Source organism: Tiliqua scincoides, chromosome 1, assembly GCF_035046505.1.
Source record: "Tiliqua scincoides isolate rTilSci1 chromosome 1, rTilSci1.hap2, whole genome shotgun sequence".
Classification (NCBI taxonomy): Eukaryota; Metazoa; Chordata; class Lepidosauria; order Squamata; family Scincidae; genus Tiliqua; species Tiliqua scincoides.
Window position 1 is genome coordinate 285,338,214 of NC_089821.1, and position 12,931 is coordinate 285,351,144.

Consider the following 12,931-nt stretch of genomic DNA (forward strand, 5'->3'; position numbering starts at 1 on the left):
AAGCTGCCTTTTGACCTCTTGATCCCCCTGCCATCTCCATGTTCCAGTTAGGAAACCCTGATAAACCCATTGTCCCTCATAAAAAGGGACTGCTGGCAGGGACTTCGTGTGAGCATGTTGGAAAGCATGTTGGAAAGCATGTTGAACTGCATGAGCCAGCAGCCTCTCCAGTGTATGAGGTGAACTTGTTTCTTTTAAGTGGGACTCGGTATAGGGATTGCTGAGTTAGAAACTGGCTTTCTTTTCTTTTTTTTACTTTGCCTGTAATCTCAAGTACTGGATTTGATTTTGTCAGTGTTGTCCTATGCCCAGGGCCTAGGAGAGGGGGGGTTAAGGGGGTGATTTGTACCCAGGCCCAGGGTCTAAAGGGGAGCCCTGGAGCCAAAGGAGGGGGCCCAGACATTTCCTGGGATCTTATGTTCTTCCATCTACTCAGACATGTTTCCTGCATGAGATGCTGGACACTACTGATGCCACATAGGTGGGTAGATCTGGGCTCCAAAGACTTCTCCAGCTGTCTCTACCCTCCCCCTACCCTGTTTTGCCCCTCCCTGTCCCTATTCTGCTTGCCTGTCACCACCCTCCCCCACTCTGTTTCACCCTTCCCTCTTCGCAAAGGTGCCCAAAAGAAACTTTGTACCCCCTGCTAAAATTCCTCTCAGAGGCCCTGCCTATGCCTGTTCTCTTTTAATAAATTTTTCTTTTCTGTATTTTGAAAACATCCTGCCTGTCCGGTAAAAGACAAGAGCTAAGAGCTGTTTGCCTCCTTGTTTGCCAATAGACTGTTCTAGCTAAACACTACAAGATCTTGGACTGTGAGCAGGGAATAGCACCTGTTTCTCTCCCCCAGCAACATGTTCAGTGCTGAGAGATGTGTAGATTAAAAGGCTACTCACAGACCAGTGGAAAGACTTGAGAGGAAGCCTTAAGCAATCTCAGCTGGCAGTGAATCCGCCCCCCCGCCCCGCCCCCCCAGCTATGGGATTTGGACACAGCAATGACAGCCAGAACAGGCTGCCATGGTGTGTGCCTTAGTCTTCTCTTCAGGAACCCAAGAGGGATTGCACTCTCCCAAGAGGGAGAGTCAGCATGGCTTCTGTAAGGGTAAGTCTTGCCTCACAAACCTTATAGAATTCTTTGAAAAGGTCAACAGGCATGTGGATGCGGGAGAACCCGTGGACATTATATATCTGGACTTTCAGAAGGCGTTTGACACGGTCCCTCACCAAAGGTTACTGAAAAAACTCCACAGTCAGGGAATTAGAGGACAGGTCCTCTCCTGGATTGAGAACTGGTTGGAGGCCAGGAAGCAGAGAGTGGGTGTCAACGGGCAATTTTCACAATGGAGAGAGGTGAAAAGCGGTGTGCCCCAAGGATCTGTCCTGGGACCGGTGCTTTTCAACCTCTTCATAAATGACCTGGAGACAGGGTTGAGCAGTGAAGTGGCTAAGTTTGCAGATGACACCAAACTTTTCGGAGTGGTAAAGACCAGAAGTGATTGTGAGGAGCTCCAGAAGGATCTCTCCAGACTGGCAGAATGGGCAGCAAAATGGCAGATGCGCTTCAATGTCAGTAAGTGTAAAGTCATGCACATTGGGGCAAAAAATCAAAACTTCACATATAGGCTGATGGGTTCTGAGCTGTCTGTGACAGATCAGGAGAGAGATCTTGGGGTGGTGGTGGACAGGTCGATGAAAGTGTCGACCCAATGTGCGGCAGCAGTGAAGAAGGCCAATTCTATGCTTGGGATCATTAGGAAGGGTATTGAGAACAAAACGGTTAGTATTATAATGCCGTTGTACAAATCGATGGTAAGGCCACACCTGGAGTATTGTGTCCAGTTCTGGTCGCCGCATCTCAAAAAAGACATAGTGGAAATGGAAAAGGTGCAAAAGAGAGCGACTAAGATGATTACGGGGCTGGGGCACCTTCCTTATGAGGAAAGGCTACGGCGTTTGGGCCTCTTCAGCCTAGAAAAGAGACGCTTGAGGGGGGACATGATTGAGACATACAAAATTATGCAGGGGATGGACAGAGTGGATAGGGAGATGCTCTTTACACTCTCACATTATACCAGAACCAGGGGACATCCACTAAAATTGAGTGTTGGGCGGGTTAGGACAGACAAAAGAAAATATTTCTTTACTCAGCGCGTGGTCGGTCTGTGGAACTCCTTGCCACAGGATGTGGTGCTGGCGTCTAGCCTAGACGCCTTTAAAAGGGGATTGGACGAGTTTCTGGAGGAAAAATCCATTATGGGGTACAAGCCATGATGTGTATGCGCAACCTCCTGATTTTAGGAATGGGTTGAGTCAGAATGCCAGATGTAGGGGAGAGCACCAGGATGAGGTCTCTTGTTATCTGGTGTGCTCCCTGGGGCATTTGGTGGGCCACTGTGAGATACAGGAAGCTGGACTAGATGGGCCTATGGCCTGATCCAGTGGGGCTGTTCTTATGTTCTTATGTTCTTATGCACACAGCCAAAGTGTCATTCTAGTCATTCTGGTCCAATGTTCTCGCTTCTCAACAAGCTTGCAGTCTCCCAACTTAACATCAGATCCTGTATGCTTCCTGTGAATGATCTGCAGGTCCACTTGTATCCTTACCTGCAGGCTGCTGAATTGTTTGCTTGTGTTTTTAGTCACTCTTTCCCTGCCTCAAATTGCACAAAAGCAAATGAAAAAAAAATGTGTTTTTTAAAAAGATTGACCCTTGGTGTGAGAACAGGTGTCATAAATACATACATACATACATACATACATACATACATACATACATACATACATACATACCTGGCCTCCTAGTCTGCCTTTTTGTCTATGAGGCCAGGGCTACCTGACTAGTGGGCTCATCCCCCCCCCCCAGGCATAGCAGCTGTACCCATGGCCAAGCCTCCTCCCCCACTACGGCAGAGGATGGTCTGGAGTCCCAGCCTACCAGGCTTCCCAATGCTGAGCCCAGGTCTACCTGCCTAGTAGGCCTCCTGGTCAGCCTGGCAAGGAAATTTTCAACTCCCCTCCTTCTCTTCAAAATTGTCTTCATTAGCAGCCATTCATACCTGGCTACATCTGAGAGAGAGGAAGGCAGCCAGGCTCACTCCATCAACGGTCATTTGGCTTCTTCCCCCCTTAGCTGTCATCCTCAGTGGATATTCCATATGCACATCAGAACAATTGTTTAAATGTTATGTAAAACTGATACCCGAATTCCACATTTCTCCCCCCCAACCCTCTTTCCTTTTGTGTTGTATTCAATGTGTTGACTGTGATGATTAAATAAACAAACAAACAAGAACATGACCCCTGCTAGATCCGGCCAAAGTTCCAGTATTTCACAGTGGCCCACCAGATGCCTCAGGAAGCACACGAGACAACAAGAGACCTGCATCCTGGTGCCACTCCCTTGAACCTGGCATTCTGGGGTAGCCTACTTCTAAAACCAGGTGCTTGCACATACCCCATCATGGCTTGTAACCTATGATGGACTTTTCCTCCAAAAATGCCCAATCCCCTTTTAAAGGCATCTAGGTCAGGCGCCATCACTACATTGGGTAGCAAGACTAATTACGTGCTGGGTAAAGAAATAATTTCTTTTATCTGTCCTAACTCTCCCAACACTCAATTTTAGTGGATGTCTCCTAGCTTGGTGTTGTGTGAGAGGGAAAAGAACATCCCTCTATCCATTCTATCCATCCTCTGCATAATTTTGTATGTCTCAATCATGACCCTCCCCTCAGATGCCTTTTTTCTAGATTGAAAGCCTCAAACACGGTAGCCTTTCGTCATAAGGAAGGTGCCCCAGCCCAGTAATGATTTTGGTTGCTCTCTTCTGTACCTTTTCCAGTTCTTCCCTGTCCTTTTTTGAGATGTGGCAACCAGAACTGGATACAATACTTCAGATGTGGCCTTACCATTGATTTGTACAATGGCATTATAATACTGGTTGTTTTGTTCTCAGTCCCTTTTTTTAATGATCCCGAGCATGGAATTGTCCTTCTTCACCATCACTGCATGTTGGGTTGACACTTTCATTGAGCTGTCCACTACCATCCCAAGTTCTCTCTTCTGATCAGTCACAGACAGCTCAGAACCCATTAGCCTATATATGAAGTTTTAATTTTTGGCCCCAATGTGCTTTACTTTACAATTACACTTAAATGCATTTGCCATTTTGCTGCCCATTCTCCCAGTTTAGAGAGATCCTTCTGGAGCTCTTCACAATCCCTTCTGAGTTTCATCACCCAGAAAAGTTTAGTGTCATCTGCTGACCTGGTCACCTTGTTACTTATCCCCGACTGCAAGTCATATATGAACATGTTGAAAAGCACTGGTCCCAGGACAAATCCTTGGAGCACACCACTTTTCACCCCTCTCCATTGTGAAAATTGCCCATTGAAACCTATTAAGAACATAAGAAGAGCCCCACAGGATCAGACCAAAGGCCTAGTTCAGCTTTCTCTATCTCACAGTGGCCCACCAAATGCTTCAGGGAGCACACAGACAACAGGCACAATCTGTGTCCCAGTGCCCTCCCCTGCTTCTGGCAATCAGAGGCAGCCTGCCTCTAAAACCAAGAGCTTGCACGTACCTACTATGACTTGTATCCCGTAATGAACTTTTCCTCCAGAAATTTGTCCAATCCCCTCTTAAAGGCATCTAGGCAAGAAGCCATCACTACTTCTTGTGGCAACGAGTTTCACAGACTATTTACACACTGGGTAAATAAATATTTTCTTCTGTCTGTCCTAGCTCTCCCAACACTCAAAATTCTCTGTTTCCTGGTCCTCAACCAGTTCCTAATCCATCAGAGAACCTGCCTTCTTATTCTCTGACTGTGGAGTTTTTTCAGCAGCCTTTGGTGAGGGACCATGTCAAAAGCATTCTAAAAATCCAGATATATAATATCCATGGGTTGGCCCATGTCCACATGCAATTAATTATTTTTTTAAATGTTTTCTGCTCAACTTCCAGTAAGTGTCCCATGCCTGTCTCTGTGGAACATGCATCCTTATTGGAAGAGGCAATTGTAACTTCTTAGCTGAATAGAGCTGAATGAAAGGGTATTTTCCTAGATTCTGGCTTTTTTTTCCTATTAGGAGGGGGAAAAAACTGAAACATAATTAATGGGAGATGTAGTGTTTGGGTAGAACTGGTTAGTGTGCCAGTGTTTAATCTGAAGTTTTAGAGCCCAATTCTAAACAGTGCGCGCCAGCTCACTGCACATTCATGAGCGCTCAGCACCAGCCCAGTGCCGGAGCTAGCCCACCAGTGGAAAGCTGGTGCTTCACTGTTCGACGGTTGCCTAAACCACCGGATGGCAAAGAGGTAGGTGGAGGTGTGGAGGAGGTGGGGATGAGGTGCTCCGGGGCGGGAGGAGGTGGGGAAGGGGAGGGAGGAGGCATGCTGGGGTAAGGAATGGGGTGGGAGGAGGGCATGACCACTGGAGATCAGTTCCACTGGATCCTGAGCTCTGTATTGGACAGCAACTGTTACCCTGCACATGCCCGATCTCGTCTGATCTCGGAAGCTAAGCAGGGTCAGGCCTGGTTAGTACTTGGATGGGAGACCGCCTGGGAATACCGGGTGCTGTAGGCTTATACCATAGTCTTTCGAGACTGAAGGTTGCCAACCACCATTTATTGGGCCCTGTACCCCAACACGGAGCTCTTCAATTCTGTGGCAGTTCCAGAGCAGAAGGGGACAAACATCCCCTTCTCATGAAGAGGCAGCAGCAGCTGCCTGGGGTGCGTTGGATGCTGTGGCAGCTGTTTTCACTGTTATGGCAGCTACACACTCCAGGCAGCTCAGGATTGGGCTGCCCCTCAGCACAATAACCCAATAAAATATATTAGTATTTGTAGGCACCCACCAAGTTGAAGCGAGTTTATTTCCCAATTCATTTTCTTGTTCCTTTAGCAACTTTGGTCTTATTTTGTCCTCTTCCCCATTCCTTAATAATAATAATAATAATAATAATAATAATAATAATACAGTATTGGCAACCTTCAGTCTCTAAAGACTATGGTATCGCGCTCTGAAAGGTGGTTCTGGCACAGCGTCTAGTGTGGCTGAAAAGGCCAATCCGGGAGTGACAATCCCTTCCACACCGGGAGCAAGTGCAGTCTGTCCCTGGTCTGTCTCCCTGGCTATGGGCCTTCCTTCTTTGCCTCTTAGCCTCAGACTGTTGGCAAAGTGTCTCTTCAAACTGGGAAAGGCCATGCTGCACAGCCTGCCTCCAAGCGGGCCGCTCAGAGGCCAGGTTTTCCCACTTGTTGAGGTCCATCCCTAAGGCCTTCAGATCCCTCTTGCAGATGTCCTTGTATCGCAGCTGTGGTCTACCTGTAGGGCGCTTTCCTTGCACGAGTTCTCCATAGAGGAGATCCTTTGGGATCCGACCATCATCCATTCTCACAACATGACCAAACCAACGCAGGCGTCTCTGTTTCAGCAGTGAATACATGCTAGGGATTCCAGCACGTTCCAGGACTGTGTTGTTTGGAACTTTGTCCTGCCAGGTGATGCCGAGGATGCGTCGGAGGCAGCGCATGTGGAAAGCGCTCAGTTTCCTCTCCTGTTGTGAGTGAAGAGTCCATGACTCGCTGCAGTACAGAAGTGTACTCAGGACGCAAGCTCTGTAGACCTGGATCTTGGTATGTTCCGTCAGCTTCTTGTTGGACCAGACTCTCTTTGTGAGTCTGGAAAACGTGGTAGCTGCTTTACTGATGCGCTTGTTTAGCTCGGTATCGAGAGAAAGAGTGTCGGAGATCATTGAGCCAAGGTACACAAAGTCATGGACAACCTCCAGTTCATGCGCAGAGATTGTAATGCAGGGAGGTGAGTCCACATCCTGAACCATGACCTGTGTTTTCTTCAGGCTGATTGTCAGTCCAAAATCTTGGCAGGCCTTGCTAAAACGATCCATGAGCTGCTAGAGATCTTTGGCAGAGTGGGTAGTGACAGCTGCATCGTCGGCAAAGAGGAAGTCACGCAGACATTTCAGCTGGACTTTGGATTTTGCTCTCAGTCTGGAGAGGTTGAAGAGCTTTCCGTCTGATCTGGTCCGGAGATAGATGCCTTCTGTTGCAGTTCCAAAGGCCTGCTTCAGCAGGACAGCGAAGAAAATCCCAAACAAGGTTGGTGCAAGAACACAGCCCTGCTTCACTCCGCTTCGGATGGCAAAAGGGTCTGATGTGGAGCCATCGAAGACAACAGTGCCCTTCATGTCCTTGTGGAAAGATCTGATGATGCTGAGGAGCCTGGGTGGACATCCGATCTTGGGGAGAATCTTGAAGAGGCCGTCTCTGCTGACCAGGTCGAAAGCCTTTGTGAGATCTATGAAGGCTATAAAGAGTGGCTGTCGTTGTTCCCTGCATTTCTCCTGCAGTTGTCTAAGGGAGAATACCATATCAGTGGTGGACCTGTTGGCTCGGAATCCACACTGTGATTCTGGATAAATGCTCTCTGCAAGTACCTGGAGCCTCTTTAGTACAACTCGGGCAAACAGCTTTCCTACAACGCTAAGGAGAGAGATGCCGCGGTAGTTGTTGCAGTCACCCCTGTCACCTTTGTTCTTGTACAGCGTGATGATGTTTGCATCCCTCATGTCTTGAGGTACTCCACCTTCTCTCCAGCAGAGACAGAGGATTTCATGCAGCTCAGTGACGATGATCTCTTTGCAGCATTTTAGGACTTCAGCAGGGATGCTGTCTTTTCCAGGTGCCTTGCCAAAGGCAAGGGAGTCCAGGGCCACGTGAAGTTCTTCTAGGGTTGGTTCACTGTCAAGCTCTTCCAGCACAGGCAGGCACTCAATCTTGTTCAGTGCTTCTTCGGTGACTACATTTTCTCTGGAATATAGCTCAGAATAGTGCTGCACCCAGCGTTCCATCTGCTGCGCCCGATCCTGGATGACCTCGCCTGTGGCAGACTTCAGAGGAGCAATTTCCCTCTGTGTTGGACCTAGGGCCTGCTTGATACCATCATACATCCCCTTGATGTTGCCCGTGTCAGCTGCTATCTGTATCTCGGAACAGAGCTGGAGCCAGTAGTCGTTAGCACATCTCCTGGCAGTCTGTTGGACTTTGCTGCGAGCAGTTCGGAGGACCTGCAGGTTGCGCTCACTGGGACAGGCCTTGTATGCTGCTTGAGCTCTCCTCTTTTCCTCAATGACTGGTGTCAACTCCTCAGAGTGGGCTTCAAACCAGTCTGCCGCCTTGTTGGTCTTCTTGCCGAATATGGACAAGGCGGTGTTGTAAACGGTATTCTTGAAATGTTCCCATCTGTTGGATGCGTTTGCGTCAGCCGGGCCTGGAAGAGATTCCTCAAGCGCTTGTGCAAATTCCTCCACTTTTCTCTGATCCCGGGTCTTGCTGGTATCAATGCGAGGTCTTCCTTCCTTTTTCGTGTGATACAGTCGCTTTGTTTGCAGTTTCACTCTGCTGCACACCAGGGAGTGGTCAGTGTCGCAGGCAGCACCATGATAACTGTGTGTGATCTTGATGCTGGGAAGGCTGGAGCGTCTGGTGAGGATCAGGTTGAGCTGGTGCCAGTGATTTGATCTTGGATGTCTCCAAGAGACTCTATGTTGGGGCTTTGTGTTGAAGAACATATTGCTGACACAGAGACCGTGATGACAGCAAAACTCTAGCAGGCGTTGGCCATTTTCGTTCATCCTCCCAGTGCCAAACTGACCTAAGCAAGTGGGCCATGAACTGTTATCAGCACCAACTCTAGCATTGAAATCGCCGAGGATGAACAATGGCTCTTTTACAGGGATTTTCTTGACAGTGGTGGCCAGGTCATCATAGAATTTGTCTTTGGCTTCTGCTGGAGACGACAGAGTCGGTGCATAAGCACTGATGAGAGTGACAGGTCCTGCTGATGACTGGAGCTGCAGGGACAAAATTCTTTCACTTCCCACAGTAGGTGGGATGATGGATTTAAGCAGGGTATTTCTGATCGCAAAGCCAATGCCATGTTCCCTGGTTTCGTTTGGTGGTTTTCCCTGCCAGAAAAATGAGAAATTTCTCTCCTTGACAGATCCGGAATCTGGCAGCTTAGTCTCTTGAAGGGCGACGATGTCCATCTGCAGTCTGCTCAGCTCCATGTCGATGACAGCTGTTTTGCGTGCGTCGTCTATTTCTTGCAGGTCATCAGAGAAGCCAGGTGTCATTGTCCTAACGTTCCAGGTGCCCAGCTTTAGGGCAGTAGTTTTCTGTTTTCTGTTGCATGGTGCAGAGTTGTCGATCCGCTTGTCGGTTTTCACCCTAAACCCCACACACCCCATGAGGTTAACGGACCGTGGCGAGGCAACACCTTACTGGCTGGGGACTGCCCAGCTTAAGGCGGGCGGTAGCTGCCCAATGAGATGCAATGATCTCTCCCACCGTCGGAAGCAGCCCCTGGCGTCATGCTCTACGCCAATCGAGCAAAGACTTATAACCGGTAAACTGCTGCTTCCCGTGTTGTGCTGACGCCATATGGCGAAGTTGGAGTGTCCTCTTCAGTGCGCGAAGCCTGGGTAAAGAAGGTATGGAGGATAAAGAAGGTATGGAGGATAGGCTGTTACCCATGCAGCAAATCCCCCCTCTCCACATCGCTGGACTGGTCCAATGGAAAGGCAGAAGCCAATACGGTTGGTTTCAGCGGCGTCGCAGGAGTTGCCAGAACGTGACTGTGTTCAGCCATGAACTGCCTAAGGGACTCCGGCCCCTGATTTTGCCTCGAGGTTGACTCCTGAAGCCTTTTCCACAACCTTTTCCACAACTTTTCCTTTTCGAGCGCTGGGCAAGAAGGAGCAGCCGGAGGGCGCGCGCGCGCAACGGGGACACTCCAGGCCAGCCGGAGACCTGCGCTGGGGACCCCGCGTCGCCAGGCTCGCCATCGGCATCTGCGCCGTGAAGCCCTGAGCAAGGTATGAAACTTCAGCAAGCAGTAGTTAAAACATCTATGGCGATATAGATTTCTATGAGCTCTGGAAATAACATGTAGGCAGTATTCTGATTATTTAATGAGAAGATCCTACTCCCACCGGGTAGATGGGACTCGTCAGCCTAGGAAGGCAGCTCATCTAAGAGAAGGAAACTCTGACCTCAAACCTCCACTGCCTTGTGGCTACATCCAGTTGTGGAAAAGGCTTCAGGAATAATAATAATAATACTTTTTAAATTGTAAGCCTCTGGACAGAAATATTGATATTTTCAAAGGTATTTGGTGTAGAGCCTAGTGTTTATTATTGTTGTCATTATTTTTTCTCAGCAGCCCCAGCAGGGAATTATTCAGGCAGGGAATCTAGTACCACAAGCCTCCTTCTATAAGGGGTATTGAACAGGAATGAAGAATGTCCTAATTACATGGTGTGTCTGCAGAATGGCAGCTTTGGGGATGTGTATATTCTCCAAATGCTGCTTCTGAGTATTTCCCAACAAATAGCTGATTGGAAGAGGGGTGTTAAATGAATTGCCAGCTATCCAACATTGTATTTTGTTTATGACCACTGGCATGGTACATTGCATTGTAATGTAATAAAAATGGATCACCCTGATCTTCTAATTCCTTCCCCGAATTTTCACCTAATAGAATTCTTGATGTCCTGTTTTTGGCTTTGTTAATCAAGTTCCTTTTTTGCCACTTTATAGCTCTTTATTGGCACTCTAGGAAGGAAATAATTGCATTCACTCTCTACAACAGGGGTTTCCAAACTTTTCGGTATGAGGGCCACATAGTATACTTTACACATTTTTGCGGGCCAAAACAAAAAAAAAATCAATTTTATAAATGAATGAATGAATGAAATTTAAATGAATTTACTTGGATCTTTTTCATAATCAAGCATGATATGATTCAGAACAAAGGAAAATGTGAGAATTACAAAGAAACAATGCCAGTCCGAAACTGAGAAATGATATATAAGAAGTAAAAATGTCAAACGTTAGCAAATGCTCTGATAAAAAAACGAGTTGCTGCAGGCCAAATAAAATCCTGTGGCAATCCATGTGGCCCCTGGGCTGTAATTTGGAGATCTCTGCTCTTTAAGAACAGGCAGGCTTGTGGAACAGGGACCCAAACAAGGCAAATTAGAGAAATAATACCAAAGTCAAGAAGACCAGGATTACCCTGTGGACTGGATCCAGGACCCATCTAGTCCAGTATCCTGTTTCTTATGGTGCCCAATGGAATACTTCTGGTAAGTCCATAAGCAGGAGCTGGGGCATACCCATCTCTAGTTGTTGCTCCTCTGCAGACTGCCTCTGAACCTGGAGTCAACATATAACCATCATGACTCATAGCCATTGACAAACTTGTCCTCCATGAATTGATCTCATTCCTTCTGAAAGCCATCTAAGCTAGTGGCAGTCACCACATCCTGGTAGCAAATTGTTAAAGTATTGATGCATGGTGTGAAGTATTGAGTATTGATGCATTGAGTATCAATGCATTGAGTATTGATGCATGGTGTGAAGAGGTACAGTCAGGTTGCATTGCATGCATTTTACTTGCGCAAATTTGAGTATATGCACTCAGCAACAACAAAAAGAGAAACAACAGTAGCAGCTGATTCTGCCTTCCATTCCATTTACAAAGTATCTGCCCCAGAGTGAGTATGAGATGGGAGAATGAATCTGCTGTTCCCTCAGTCATTTCAGTTCCAGCATGTCTCTGATTGTGTGATCTTGGTTTTTAAAGAAACAGTACATATTTTTCAGATTTAAGGTAGTTTTGATTACTGTATATGCAATTTCACCCTTGCCACGCTGTCTATAGAACCTCACGCCTGCATAAGATGTGACCTCAGTGTACTCCTTTTGCCTATCTTAAAACTCCACAGTCCCCTACTTCTATCATGTTTTGAGATAGGGAGGAAAAACCTATCTCTGTCTACCTTAATATGCATGCATAATCATGCATAATAAAGTCAAGATCAAAGACTACCAGGGTCATAACCTAGAGCCCAGACTGAACCTATGTAGAAAGGCAAATGAACCCACAAGTACAATGTCAGTATCTAAGCAAAGCATAAGAACATCAGTTCGAAGAAACTATGAGGTTAAAGAGACAAATTAACAGAGTCACAGTACAATTCTATACATGTCTACTTAGAAGTAAGTTTCACTGAGTTCATTGGGTCTTATTCCCCAGGTAAGCGTGTATAGCAGGGGTGTCCAAACTTTTTGGCAGGAGGGCCACCATCTCTCTGAAACTGTGTCGGGGGGGAAAAAAAGAATTAACTTACATTTCAAATTTGAATAAATTTACATAAACAAATATATTAGAGATGGAACTTATATGAATGAATGACTCAAGGTCTTGCAATAGCTCAATGCCCGTAAAAGACCTTGCACAAAGCAAGGTCAAGCTTTCCTTTGCTGCCACTGCTTCATCACAGACATGAAACAGCTAGCAATGAAGGGAGCCCTTGTCCCACAGCTCATGCAAGACATCGAACAGCTGGCTGTCACGCTGAGAGCAGTTGCGTCACTCCAGTGTGGGCTCTAGCAAGTTTCCGGAGGGCTAGAGGCTCATTGGAAACTTGTGGCTCCCTGCAGGCTGGATTGGGAGTCCTTGAGGACCGCAAGTGGCCCCAGGGCCGGGGTTTGGGCACCCCTGGTGTATAGGATTGCAGCCTTAGTTAGGGACTATTTCCAGAATGGTGGGGTTGGCTGGAAAAGGTCTGGATGCAATGGAAATGCTCAGACAAATACATTATAGTGAAATCCTTTACCAGATCTGTCACCTCTCCTTTTCAAGAGCAGTTGACAGATGGGAGCCCAAACATCATGTCTGTTGAACCTCTGTATTTCTCAACCTGACACATTCTCCAGGTGCTTTAGATCTTCAGCTGATTTATAGCTGTCCCCTGCTAATTGGGAAAGAGGCACTTTTTCAAATGGGTGCTCCTTTTTTTTTAGCAGGGGGAGAGTAACTGGCCCACCTCA

General features: G+C 47.2%; 1 pseudogene; it reads left to right on the top strand.

Annotated features, from left to right (window-relative positions):
* Positions 1 to 5,477: 5,477 nt before the first annotated feature.
* Positions 5,478 to 5,594, top strand: LOC136637071 (5S ribosomal RNA; annotated as a pseudogene).
* Positions 5,595 to 12,931: the final 7,337 nt, after the last annotated feature.